Source organism: Coregonus lavaretus, assembly GCF_964263955.1.
Source record: "Coregonus lavaretus genome assembly, chromosome: 32".
NCBI classification, from domain to species: Eukaryota; Metazoa; Chordata; class Actinopteri; order Salmoniformes; family Salmonidae; genus Coregonus; species Coregonus lavaretus.
Window position 1 is genome coordinate 34,422,052 of NC_140019.1, and position 12,610 is coordinate 34,434,661.

Sequence of the window (12,610 nt, forward strand, 5' to 3'; positions counted from 1 at the left end):
GCCCGCTGCTCGTTGAGAAGAGTAAGAACGATACGTGCTTTCACTTCAGAGATCTCCAAAAGTCACTAGATTAGTTGCTAATCGCTTTTTTGAAAATGTGTCGCTAGAGCGGTCTGAACACTCACAAAGTCGCTAAGTTGGCAACACTGCAACAAGGTGAGTCCAAAAATGTATTGTACGCTGCTGCATAAATTATGTAATATGCGAGGGAGATATGTATACTGTAGCTAAGAAAGTAATACTAAGTGTATGTTGTGTAGTAAGCTGTTAGTATTGTTTAGTGTTGTGTAGTGGCTTTGCTGGCATGCATCCCCAACATTTGTTTGTTTGTTTGCCCCACCAACATTTACATGCTAAAATCGCCACTGTTACTATCTAACAGCTGTTGTTTGTATGGAAATGTTTTGTAGCCTTTGTTTTGTCCCGTTTCAGAAGTAAATTAAATTGGCTAGCTTTCGCCAGTTGATGTACTGTTAGCCAGTTGATGTACTGTTAGAAAGAGAGCTGGCCAAAAGTTGGCTAACTTTAGCTATTATTTTTGCCTCAATCACACTAGACCTGACTCGAACGATGAAACCAGATGGCAAAATGATTGAAGATTGATATTCTGACGATTTTTTTCATTGCAATGTGAGTTTTATTAGTCAGTATGGCAACGTTATTGATCTGTCCCTACTTTTCACACGGACACAGTAATAAACAGCTCTAACGTTACAGGCTTCACTATCATGGTGCACAGTAGAGGTCTGCGCAGGACGGATTTCTTCATCCCGCTCCCGCTGGCTTTCTGTCTGACTCCCACCAACTACTGCAAGAACTGGTCCCAAACACAACCGCAGTCCCGCAATGTTATTTTTTACATGCTGTCTAGACCGGGCACGAAGGTGGGTCCGTGTGCGCCATCGCGCGCATGTTGATTTTGTACATCCACACCAGACGCGATCCAAGACACGCAGGTTGAAATATCAAAACAAACTCTGTCCCAACTATATTTAATTTTGGGACAGGTCGAAACAAATGAAACATTCATGGACATTTAGCTAGCTAGCTTGCTGTTGCTAGCTAATTTGTCCTGGGATATAAACATTGGGTTGTTATTTTACCTGAAATGCACAAGGTCCTTTTTTTCTGGATCTTTGTAGAATTTGGACCCATTTTGAGTCACACAGAATTGGGTACTCTACTCCGACATTGAATCCACAGATAAAATGAGAAACTAATAGTTTCTAGCAATATTTCCTCCTTCAGTAGTAGTAGTAGCAAAGATTTGTATAACTAAACCAAGATAGACCACAGCCCGTCGTTTCAAACGGGAACAAATTAGTCATAGTGGGCAGAACAAGCAAGGAGGTGGACAGAGCCAAGCACGAGCTAGCGAGATCCTATTGGCGTGTTCTAGCATACGTTTGCATATTTCCGTTAGGGAACGCCTACTCTGAAGTGTGCGTGTGCAATAACTAAATTCGCCTTCGCACGCCTACTAAAAAATGCACATTTAATTTTTTTTGGCAAAGGGTAAAGTCTACAAAACTTAGTCCACTCTGTTCATGACAGATTCTAGTTTTGGGAACAGAAAACGGTATTGAGATTAAATGTTTCATTGATGAACATTTGCAGAATGACGGCTAAAATCCATCTCATTCCATCTTCTCCCACTGCCGAACACTGGATTCCTCTCAATACCATATTTGGTGGAAACGCCAAACAGATGCTTCACATTTATACATCCGGTGAGTGAAATATCTGTCTCATTCTATATGTGGTATGAGTCTTCTTCTGTGGACTTTATATATCAATTGGCAACCAACTTTAAGGTGCATTACCACAACCAACTAGACTGGAGTGTGGACCTCAGTTAATCTTTCAATCACCCACGTGGGTATATGCTCCTAAAAAACAAGTTATATTTTAACACCTGGCTACACAGACGCTGGTTGACTCCCTCGAGCAGTTTAGAGGAAATGATTGAATAACATGTATGTGTACATTTATTTTGCAACGCTCGTGGTGTGGTCAGAACATGCTGACCACACCGCTCTTGTTATGTGTGTGAGCATTTCAAAATAAATGTACACATACATGTTATTCAATAATTTCATCCAAACTGCTCGCGCGGGTCAACAAGCATCTGCGTAGCCAGTGAAACTGAATTGCGGTGCACTCAGAAATGTCATTCCTCAAATGGAGGTGTAATACACAAAAGGGGACATATTTGCATATGGTCTTGTGAAGGCTGGCTGAATTCTGTCAAAGAGTATATACTTTTATCTCATCATGTCTACAGATTCTCCCTTCTCCCTGTTTTTGTTTGCTTGAAAATGTTGATACTGGAGATTGTTATCTGGAGAAACTGTGTAACCAAGCATTTATAGCAGCTAAGTAATGCATTGCCATTAATTGGAAGGTTGGTTATCCTTCCACAATGTCAAGTTATGTATCACTAGATTTAATTTATTACAAGATTAAGGGTATACTGGGAAACTTTCATAAGGTCTGGATGCCTTATATGGAATACAGTACGACTAAAGGACTCTGTATTGAAAACATGCCCACGTCAGGGGAAATACCTATTTAGACAATCATTAGCTGCTGGGCTGCTCAGTCCTGGCCCTGGGGGTCTGCCGCCTTGTGGTTTGTCACTCTGGCCTTGGCCTAACACACCCAAAACCAATAATGAATGTTTCACTAAGATCCTAAAGCTGAGTAGGGTGTGTTGGGTTGGGGCACTGCAGGGTGGTGGACCCCTATGGACAGAACAGGGTGACCCAGCTATATTGTGTGCAAGTAAAAATAGCTCTACAGTACTATTAGTCCTATGAGATTAATTATATGGAGGATTTGCTGTTTCTGTGTGTTAATGTATATTTGAGGTGTATGTGTGTTTTTTTGTTTATTTTTTATTTTTATTTTTTATTGTTTTAGGGGGTAGATCAGCTTTAATATTGCAGATAGATTGTAACTTCCATCAATGTAATTGTCTGCATCACTTCCAATCCCCCATGTTTTTTTTCTCTCTCGCAAATATATATATATATATATATATATATATATATATATATATACACATATCCTTGAAATTTTTTTTTATTTCCCTTTATTACTTTCCAACCCCACCACCCCTTCCCTAATTGGAGTAAACTAGTGAACAACAATGCTTAGGCCTCTACTTCCAGCTTATACATACTATATACATTTTATGGACACAGTCAATTTTACAATAATTCTATTTTGTTTGTTTTTACTCCTGAACTTCCTCTACCCTCAACCTCTCCGATCATTTTCATGATGTCCACCCGGTTTGATCTATATGCCATATCTTTCTAACTGTGCTCTTTCACAAAAGCTCTCAACCAATAACCTATATACTTATTATGGACACAGTATGCTTTACATTATTAGTTATCTTGTTGTTATTAGTTGTTGTTAGTTGTTATTAGTCCCATCCTTCAACTTCATTCAACACCACCCATCTATCTCTTAACACCATCCATATTGGATTTCTATTTGCCATATATATTTCAACTGTACTGTGATGTTTTACAAAAGTTCTGAACCTTTCTATTCTCATAGTTTCTACAGATTATACATTGAAAATAAACATTTTTGCTAAAAGTATTATTATATTATTGATCAATTGACTATGACTTTTCAGATCACCCAGTAGTGCTATCTGCAGGGTTAGCTCCAGGTAAATATTGCAATCCTTTAGCCATTCCTGGACCTGTGTCCAAAAACAAGCTACAAATGGACAGTACGAAAACAAATGATCTAATGATTCTTCTCTTCGCAGCAAAATCTGCAGAGCTGGGAAGATGATTGTATCCCCCATATAAATAACATTCTATTGGTAGCAATAATTTTATATAATAATTTAAATTGAAAAATTCTAAGTTTTGAATCCGGTGTCGTTTTGCATATCAGTTCATAAACACTATGCCATGGAATCGGTACGTCAAAAATCTCTTCCCAACAATCTATATGGGACGGCTGTCAATCCTTTGGTCCTTAAATGAAACTGGTCTACTTTTTTATTTATCACAATTTTCTTCAATTATGTTCTTTAATGCAAGGCCAACAGACAAGTTCCTTTCTTTTTCCCCCTTCCACTTTCCTCTTCCATTGTTGTGGTAATGGTGCAATTATTTGGTTGTAATTCTGGGTAGAGCAGACATTTCCATATGTTTTTGTTATTGTTAGCTGCATGTGCGACGTAACTCCACCAGTCCTACCCATGATATCATTTACGAAGATTATACCTTTTTTTTAAAATGTTGTCCAAAAAAAAAAGTTTTTTTATCAATTAGTATATTTGAGTTTTACCACAATATTTGTTGCATTATTTGTTTAGTCGTTTCTGGAGGATTAAATTGAAATTGCAACCAACTTTCTATGGCTTGTTTTAGAAATAGTGATATTTGGGAGATTATTTCCTTTTCAAATAACTGAAAGTGAGAGGTTGTAATCTGAATAAAGCGAAAAAGGCCATTCTTGAACATTAGGTGAGACAATCTTACTAATTTGCTAGAGAACCAGTTCGGATGTAAGTATAACTTTTGTATGACTGAAGCTTTTAGTGATAGGTCTAATACTTTAATATTTAATCATTTCTGTCCTCCGAATTCATATTCATTATATAAATAGGCCCGTTTTATTTTGTCTGGCAATTTTTTTCTCATATAATTAAAAAAATTGTTCGCTAGGCGTAGGCAAGACCATAAGTAAACTGGGATAATACTAAAGAGTTAGTCAGGGTGATTTTTCCACAAATTGACAGGTATACAGTGGGGAAAAAAAGTATTTAGTCAGCCACCAATTGTGCAAGTTCTCCCACTTCAAAAGATGAGAGAGGCCTGTAATTTTCATCATAGGTACACGTCAAAATGATCATTTTTTCCCCCAGAAAATCACATTGTAGGATTTTTAATGAATTTATTTGCAAATTATGGTGGAAAATAAGTATTTGGTCAATAACAAAAGTTTCTCAATACTTTGTTATATACCCTTTGTTGGCAATGACACAGGTCAAACGTTTTCTGTAAGTCTTCACAAGGTTTTCACACACTGTTGCTGGTATTTTGGCCCATTCCTCCATGCAGATCTCCTCTAGAGCAGTGATGTTTTGGGGCTGTAGCTGGGCAACACAGACTTTCAACTCCCTCCAAAGATTTTCTATGGGGTTGAGATCTGGAGACTGGCTAGGCCACTCCAGGACCTTGAAATGCTTCTTACGAAGCCACTCCTTCATTGCCCGGGCGGTGTGTTTGGGATCATTGTCATGCTGAAAGACTCAGCCACGTTTCATCTTCAATGCCCTTGCTGATGGAAGGAGGTTTTCACTCAAAATCTCACGATACATGGCCCCATTCATTCTTTCCTTTACACGGATCAGTCGTCTTGGTCCCTTTGCAGAAAAACAGCCCCAAAGCATGATGTTTACACCCCCATGCTTCACAGGAGGTATGGTGTTCTTTGGATGCAACTCAGCATTCTTCGTCCTCCAAACACGACAAGTTGAGTTTTTACCAAAAAGTTCTATTTTGGTTTCATCTGACCATATGACATTCTCCCAATCCTCTTCTCGATCATCCAAATGCACTCTAGCAAACTTCAGACGGGCCTGGATATGTACTGGCTTAAGCAGGGGGACACGTCTGGCACTGCAGGATTTGAGTCCCTGGCGGCGTAGTGTGTTACTGATGGTAGGCTTTGTTACTTTGGTCCCAGCTCTCTGCAGGTCATTCACTAGGTCCCCCTGTGTGGTTCTGGGATTTTTGCTCACCGTTCTTGTGATCATTTTGACCCCACGGGGTGAGATCTTGCGTGGAGCCCCAGATCGAGGGAGATTATCAGTGGTGTTGTATGTCTTCCATTTCCTAATAATTGCTCCCACCGTTGATTTCTTCAAACCAAGCTGCTTACCTATTGCAGATTCAGTCTTCCCAGCCTGGTGCAGGTCTACAATTTTGTTTCTGGTGTCCTTTGACAGCTCTTTGGTCTTTGCCATAGTGGAGTTTGGAGTGTGACTGTTTGAGGTTGTGAACAGGTGTCTTTTATACTGATAACAAGTTCAAACAGGTGCCATTAATACAGGTAACGAGTGGAGGACAGAGGAGCCTCTTAAAGAAGAAGTTACAGGTCTGTGAGAGCCAGAAATCTTGCTTGTTTGTAGGTGACCAAATACTTATTTTCCACCATAATTTGCAAATAAATTCATAAAAAATCCTACAATGTGATTTTCTGGAAATTTTTTCCTCAATTTGTCTGTTATAGTTGACATGTACCAATGATGAAAATTACAGGCCTCTCTCATCTTTTTAAGTGGGAGAACTTGCACAATTGGTGGCTGACTAAATACTTTTTTCCCCCACTGTATACCTTTCCATGGTAGCAAGATCTTATCTATTTTTGCTAACTTTCTATTACAATTTATTGGAGTGAGATCATTTATTTCATTTGGGATATGTATTCCGAGTATATCCACATCACCATCAGGCCATTCTATTGGTAAACTACATGTTAATGTACACATTTTATTTTTTAGTGATCCAATACGTAATATAGTACATTTATGATAATTTGGTTGTGATCCAGAGAGGTTAGAAACTGTATCTAGATCCTCTATGAGGCTGTGGAGGGATTCAAGTTGTGGATTTAAAAGAAAACATGAATCATGACACCTTTGTGTTTAAGCCCTGGATTTCGAATCCCTTGATATTATTGTTGGATTTGATTTTAATAGCTAACATCTCGATGGCCATAATAAATAGATATGCTGATAGTGGACAACCTTGTTTCACTCATCTTGACAGTTTAATACTTTCTGAGAAATAGCCATTATTTACTATTTTACACCTAGGGTTACTATACATGATTTTAACCCAATTTATTAGAGATTCTCCAAAATTGAAACGCGCCAGGCATTTATATATAAACCACAGTCGTACTTTATCAAATGCCTTTTCGAAGTCTGCTATGAATAGCAGGCCTGGTTTCCCAGATTTTTCATAGTGTTCTATTGTTTCCAGTACTTGCCTTATATTATCTCCAATGTATCGTCCATGTAAAAAACCTGTCTGATTAGAATTAATAATGTCCGACAATACCTTTTAACTTTATGCGCTATACATTTTGCTAGAATTTTTGCATCACAACACTGAAGTGTAAGGGGCCTCCATTTTTTTAAATGGACTGGATCTTTATATTTTCCACTTGTATCCTGTTTCAGTATTAATGAAATCAGACCTTCTTCTTGAGTGTCTGATAATCTACCATTTACATAGGAGTGGTTAAAACATACTAATAACGGTCCTCTGAGTATATCAAAAAAGGTTTGGTATACCTCGACTGGTATTCCATCCAACCATGGAGTTTTTAAGTCTTTAATTGCATCCAGGAGTTCCTCCTCTGTAATTTCACCTTCACATGAGTCTTTCTGTATGGCTGTTAATTTTACATTATCAATAGAAGAAAAATCTCTACAATTAGCAAAACATATGCTTAAAGTACTTTGTTTCCTCCTTCAAAATATCATTTGGTGAATCATGGGCTACTCCAATTATTTTTGGTAGCATTCCTATATTGACGATTAAAAAATAATTTGGTGCATTTCCCCCCAGATTCCATCCAGTTTGCTTTATTTTTATAATATATTACACTTGATCTTTCTTGAATAAGTTTCTCTATTTCTTTTTGTTTTTCCTTTAAATTATTCTGAGCCTCTATGTTACAGTTTTTATTGCTATCTATCTGTTCTGTTAGACTCTTTTGACCTAAATTGCTTTTGTGAGTACTGATTTGCATGGCCTCTAAAGGCACATTTAAAGGTGTCCCATACAATAAGGGGATTTGCTGTACCTATGTTATGTCGGAAAAAATCAGTTATAAATTCCTGTAATGTATATGCCAATTATATGATGGTCTGACCGCATTCTGTCCCCTATCAACACTTTTTAAACTTTTGGTGCCAACGAGAATGACATAAGAAAGAAGTCAAGACGGCTAGCTTGATTGAGTCTCCGCCATATATATCTCACTAGATCAGGATATTTAAGCCTCCATATATGTACTAGTTCTAATGTAAGCAGGACATTCACGATTTCCTTAAGAGCATGAGGGTGATTGTTTGTAGTGGGATTTCCTTTATGGTCCATTGAGCTATTTAAAACGGTATTATAATCTCCCACCATAATAATAGAGTCTTGAATTGCTTGCAGGGTTGATACTTTATTATATAAATTGTCAAAGAAGTGTGGATCATCATTATTTGGTCCTAAAGGTTAATGAGCCATATCTGTTTATGGTCCAATAACATATTTAAAATAATCCATCTACCTTGCGTATCTGTTTGGACTATTTGCACATTCGGATCGAAATTACTGTTAATTAATATCATCACCCCTTTTGAGTTTCTTTGCCCAAGGGAGAAGTATATTCCACCCCCCACCCCCCCCCCAATTCCTTTTTCCACGCAACTTAATCTAGAATTGTTGAATGATATTATATTCCTTCTCTTTGAGCCATGTAAATATTGTTTTTCTTTTGTTATTATCTGCAAAGCCATTACAATTATAACTGGCTATACTTATTTCACCACATACCATAATGAGAGCCAAGTTTCAAATCTATTTATCATTATATATGTTTGTAATTTTACCAATAAAAAATACCATAGTGATTGAGTGTCCATATAGCTGTACCGTGATATTTGCATTGCTACTAAGTAACCCTCCAATTGTTCTCCACTAATTCCCCCGCTAAAGCCCCTCCCCATCACAAGTTGGGCCGTCATCCCAGTGATCGGCATACCACCCCTGTCCCTCCGGATCCCTAGGGCCCCGAGAGGCCAGGACCCATCCATCGAAAACAGCACACAGTGCCACCCACAAAACAGAAGCAGGTCAACCGCCAAAAGAATTTCCAATGCTCTCACCTCAATATATATACACTGCTCAAAAAAATAAAGGGAACACTAAAATAACACATCCTAGATCTGAATGAATGAAATAATCTTATTAAATACTTTTTTCTTTACATAGTTGAATGTGCTGACAACAAAATCACACAACAATTATCAATGGAAATCAAATTCATCAACCCATGGAGGTCTGGATTTGGAGTCACCCTCAAAATTAAAGTGGAAAACCACACTACAGGCTGATCCAACTTTGATGTAATGTCCTTAAAACAAGTCAAAATGAGGCTCAGTAGTGTGTGTGGCCTCCACGTGCCTGTATGACCTCCCTACAATGCCTGGGCATGCTCCTGATGAGGTGGCGGATGGTCTCCTGAGGGATCTCCTCCCAGACCTGGACTAAAGCATCCGCCAACTCCTGGACAGTCTGTGGTGCAACGTGGCGTTGGTGGATGGAGCGAGACATGATGTCCCAGATGTGCTCAATTGGATTCAGGTCTGGGGAACGGGCGGGCCAGTCTATAGCATCAATGCCTTCCTCTTGCAGGAACTGCTGACACACTCCAGCCACATGAGGTCTAGCATTGTCTTGCATTAGGAGGAACCCAGGGCCAACCGCACCAGCATATGGTCTCACAAGGGGTCTGAGGATCTCATCTCGGTACCTAATGGCAGTCAGGCTACCTCTGGCGAGCACATGGAGGGCTGTGCGGCCCCCCAAAGAAATGCCACCCCACACCATGACTGACCCACCGCCAAACCGGTCATGCTGGAGGATGTTGCAGGCAGCAGAACGTTCTCCACGGCGTCTCCAGACTCTGTCACGTCTGTCACATGTGCTCAGTGTGAACCTGCTTTCATCTGTGAAGAGCACAGGGCGCCAGTGGCGAATTTGCCAATCTTGGTGTTCTCTGGCAAATGCCAAACGTCCTGCACGGTGTTGGGCTGTAAGCACAACCCCCAACTGTGGACGTCGGGCCCTCATACCACCCTCATGGAGTCTGTTTCTGACCGTTTGAGCAGACACATGCACATTTGTGGCCTGCTGGAGGTCATTTTGCAGGGCTCTGGCAGTGCTCCTCCTGCTCCTCCTTGCACAAAGGCGGAGGTAGCAGTCCTGCTGCTGGGTTGTTGCCCTCCTACGGCCTCCTCCACGTCTCCTGATGTACTGGCCTGTCTCCTGGTAGCGCCTCCATGCTCTGGACACTACGCTGACAGACACAGCAAACCTTCTTGCCACAGCTCGCATTGATGTGCCATCCTGGATGAGCTGCACTACCTGAGCCACTTGTGTGGGTTGTAGACTCCGTCTCATGCTACCACTAGAGTGAAAGCACCGCCAGCATTCAAAAGTGACCAAAACATCTGCCACGAAGCATAGGAACTGAGAAGTGGTCTGTGGTCACCACCTGCAAAACCAGTCCTTTATTGGGGGTGTCTTGCTAATTGCCTATAATTTCCACCTGTTGTCTATTCCATTTGCAAAACAGCATGTGAAATGTATTGTCAATCAGTGTTGCTTCCTAAGTGGACAGTTTGATTTCACAGAAGTGTGATTGACTTGGAGTTACATTGTGTTGTTTAAGTGTTCCCTTTATTTTTTTGAGCAGTGTATATAGCTATTTAAAAATATATATCTATTCAAATATCTTGCATATCTTATTTTCCATCATTATCAATTAATATGCGTAATAATGTCAGCAGTTCAAGCATACAGTGCCTTGCAAAAGTATTCATCCCCTTGGTGTTTTTCCTATTTTGTTGCATTACAACCTGTAATTTCAATGGATTTTTATTTGGATTTCATGTAATGGACATACACAAAATAGTCCAAATTGGTGAAGTGAAATGAAAAAAAATAACTTGTTTCAAAAAAAATATTAAAAATAACGGAAAAGGGGTGAGTGCATATGTATTCACCCCCTTTGCTATGAAGCCCCTAAATAAGATCTGGTGCAACCAATTACCTTCAGAAGTCACATAATTAGTTAAATAAAGTCCACCTGTGTGCAATCTAAGTCACATGATCTCAGTATATATACACCTGTTCTGAAAGGCCCCAGAGTCTGCAACACCCCTAAGCAAGGGGCACCACCAAGCAAGCGGCACCATGAAGACCAAGGAGCTCTCCAAACAGGTCAGGGACAAAGTTGTGGAGAAGTACAGATCAGGGTTGGGTTATAAAAAAATATCAGAAACTTTGAACATCCCACTGAGCATCATTAAATCCATTATTAAAAAATGGAAAGAATATGGCACCACAACAAACCTGCCAAGAGAGGGCCGCCCACCAAAACTCATGGACCAGGCAAGGAGGGCATTAATCAGAGAGGCAACAAAGAGACCAAAGATAACCCTGAAGGAGCTGGAAAGCTCCACAGCGGAGATTGGAGTATCTGTCCATAGGACCACTTTAAGCCGTACACTCCACAGAGCTGGGCTTTACGGAAGAGTGGTCAGAAAATTGCCATTGCTTAAAGAAAAAAATAAGCAAACCCGTTTGGTGTTCACCAAAAGGCATGTGGGAGACTCCCCAAACATATGGAAGAAGGTACTCTGGTCAGATGAGACTAAAATTGAGCTTTTTGGCCATCAAGGAAAACACTATGTCTGGCGCAAACCCAACACCTCTCATCACCCCGAGAACACCATCCCCACAGTGAAGCATGGTGGTGGCAGCATCATGCTGTGGGGATGTTTTTCATCGGCAGGGACTGGGAAACTGGTCAGAATTGAAGAAATGATGGATGGCGCTAAATACAGGGAAATTCTTGAGGGAAAACTGTTTCAGTCTTCCAGAGATTTGAGACTGGGACGGAGGTTCACCTTCCAGCAGGACAATGACCCTAAGCATACTGCTAAAGCAACACTTGAGTGGTTTAAGGGGAAACATTTAAATGTCTTGGAATGGCGTAGTCAAAGCCCAGACCTCAATCCAATTGAGAATCTGTGGGATGACTTAAAGATTGCTATACTCCAGCGGAACCCATCCAACTTGAAGGAGCTGGAGCAGTTTTGCCTTGAATATTGGTTTGAGAAGTCAATGAGAGAAGTGAACAATTCTTCCTTAGTTGTTCATTTTCTCGAAATCTAAAGGCACAACCTAGATTCGAGCAAATGTCTTAAGTAGTTGAACATGTTATTACTCCAACCTCGTGAAAGTGACAAACTGACACGTTTTCATTTTCGTCAAAAAACAACTTTATATGGAAGGAGTGCCTTTGATTTGACGGCCTGCACATGCGCAGTTCGGCGCGAGACGACCGTTAGACCCGATGACGGGTTTCTGCGCATGAGTTTAGCTTGCCAACGTCGCCATGACATCGCCTACACGCGTGATCGGGGATTTATATTGGAGAAGCAGTTTCCGCCTATCTTCATACTGTACTATCATTGGCCCTGCAGTCAATGGGCTTGCCGCATCTCAATACTAGAGAATCTCAATTGCATTTCCTTGACTCGGCAGGTAGCGGCATCTAGCTTAGTGGGTAAGAGCGTTGTGCCAGTAACCGAAAGGTCGCTGGTTCTAATCCCCGAGCCGACTAGGTGAAAAATCTGTCGATGTGCCCTTAAGCAAGGCACTTAACCCTAATTGCTCCTGTAAGTCGCTCTGGATAAGAGCGTCTGCTAAATGACTAAAAATGTAAAAATGTAAACAAAAATTGACTCCTCCAAATCCATTGGAGGAGTGGGTCAGAG

The 12,610-nt window shown here is 40.3% G+C and overlaps 1 protein-coding gene and 1 long non-coding RNA gene across 2 annotated transcripts in view; one reads left to right on the forward strand and one right to left on the reverse strand.

Moving 5' to 3' along the window:
* Nucleotides 1-1,621, reverse strand: part of LOC311107923 (cohesin subunit SA-2-like) — a 34,515-nt gene extending 32,894 nt beyond the window's left edge. The window contains exon 1 of the mRNA XM_084150527.1: nucleotides 1,104-1,621. The gene's annotated coding sequence lies outside the window, so the exon portion shown is untranslated. The remainder of the gene's footprint in view (nucleotides 1-1,103) is intronic.
* LOC311107927 overlaps nucleotides 1-12,610 on the forward strand; it is a 27,644-nt gene continuing 15,034 nt past the window's right edge. The window contains exons 1-3 of the long non-coding RNA XR_014610459.1: nucleotides 1-156; nucleotides 557-884; nucleotides 1,618-1,730. This is a non-coding gene — a long non-coding RNA (uncharacterized lncRNA). The remainder of the gene's footprint in view (nucleotides 157-556; nucleotides 885-1,617; nucleotides 1,731-12,610) is intronic.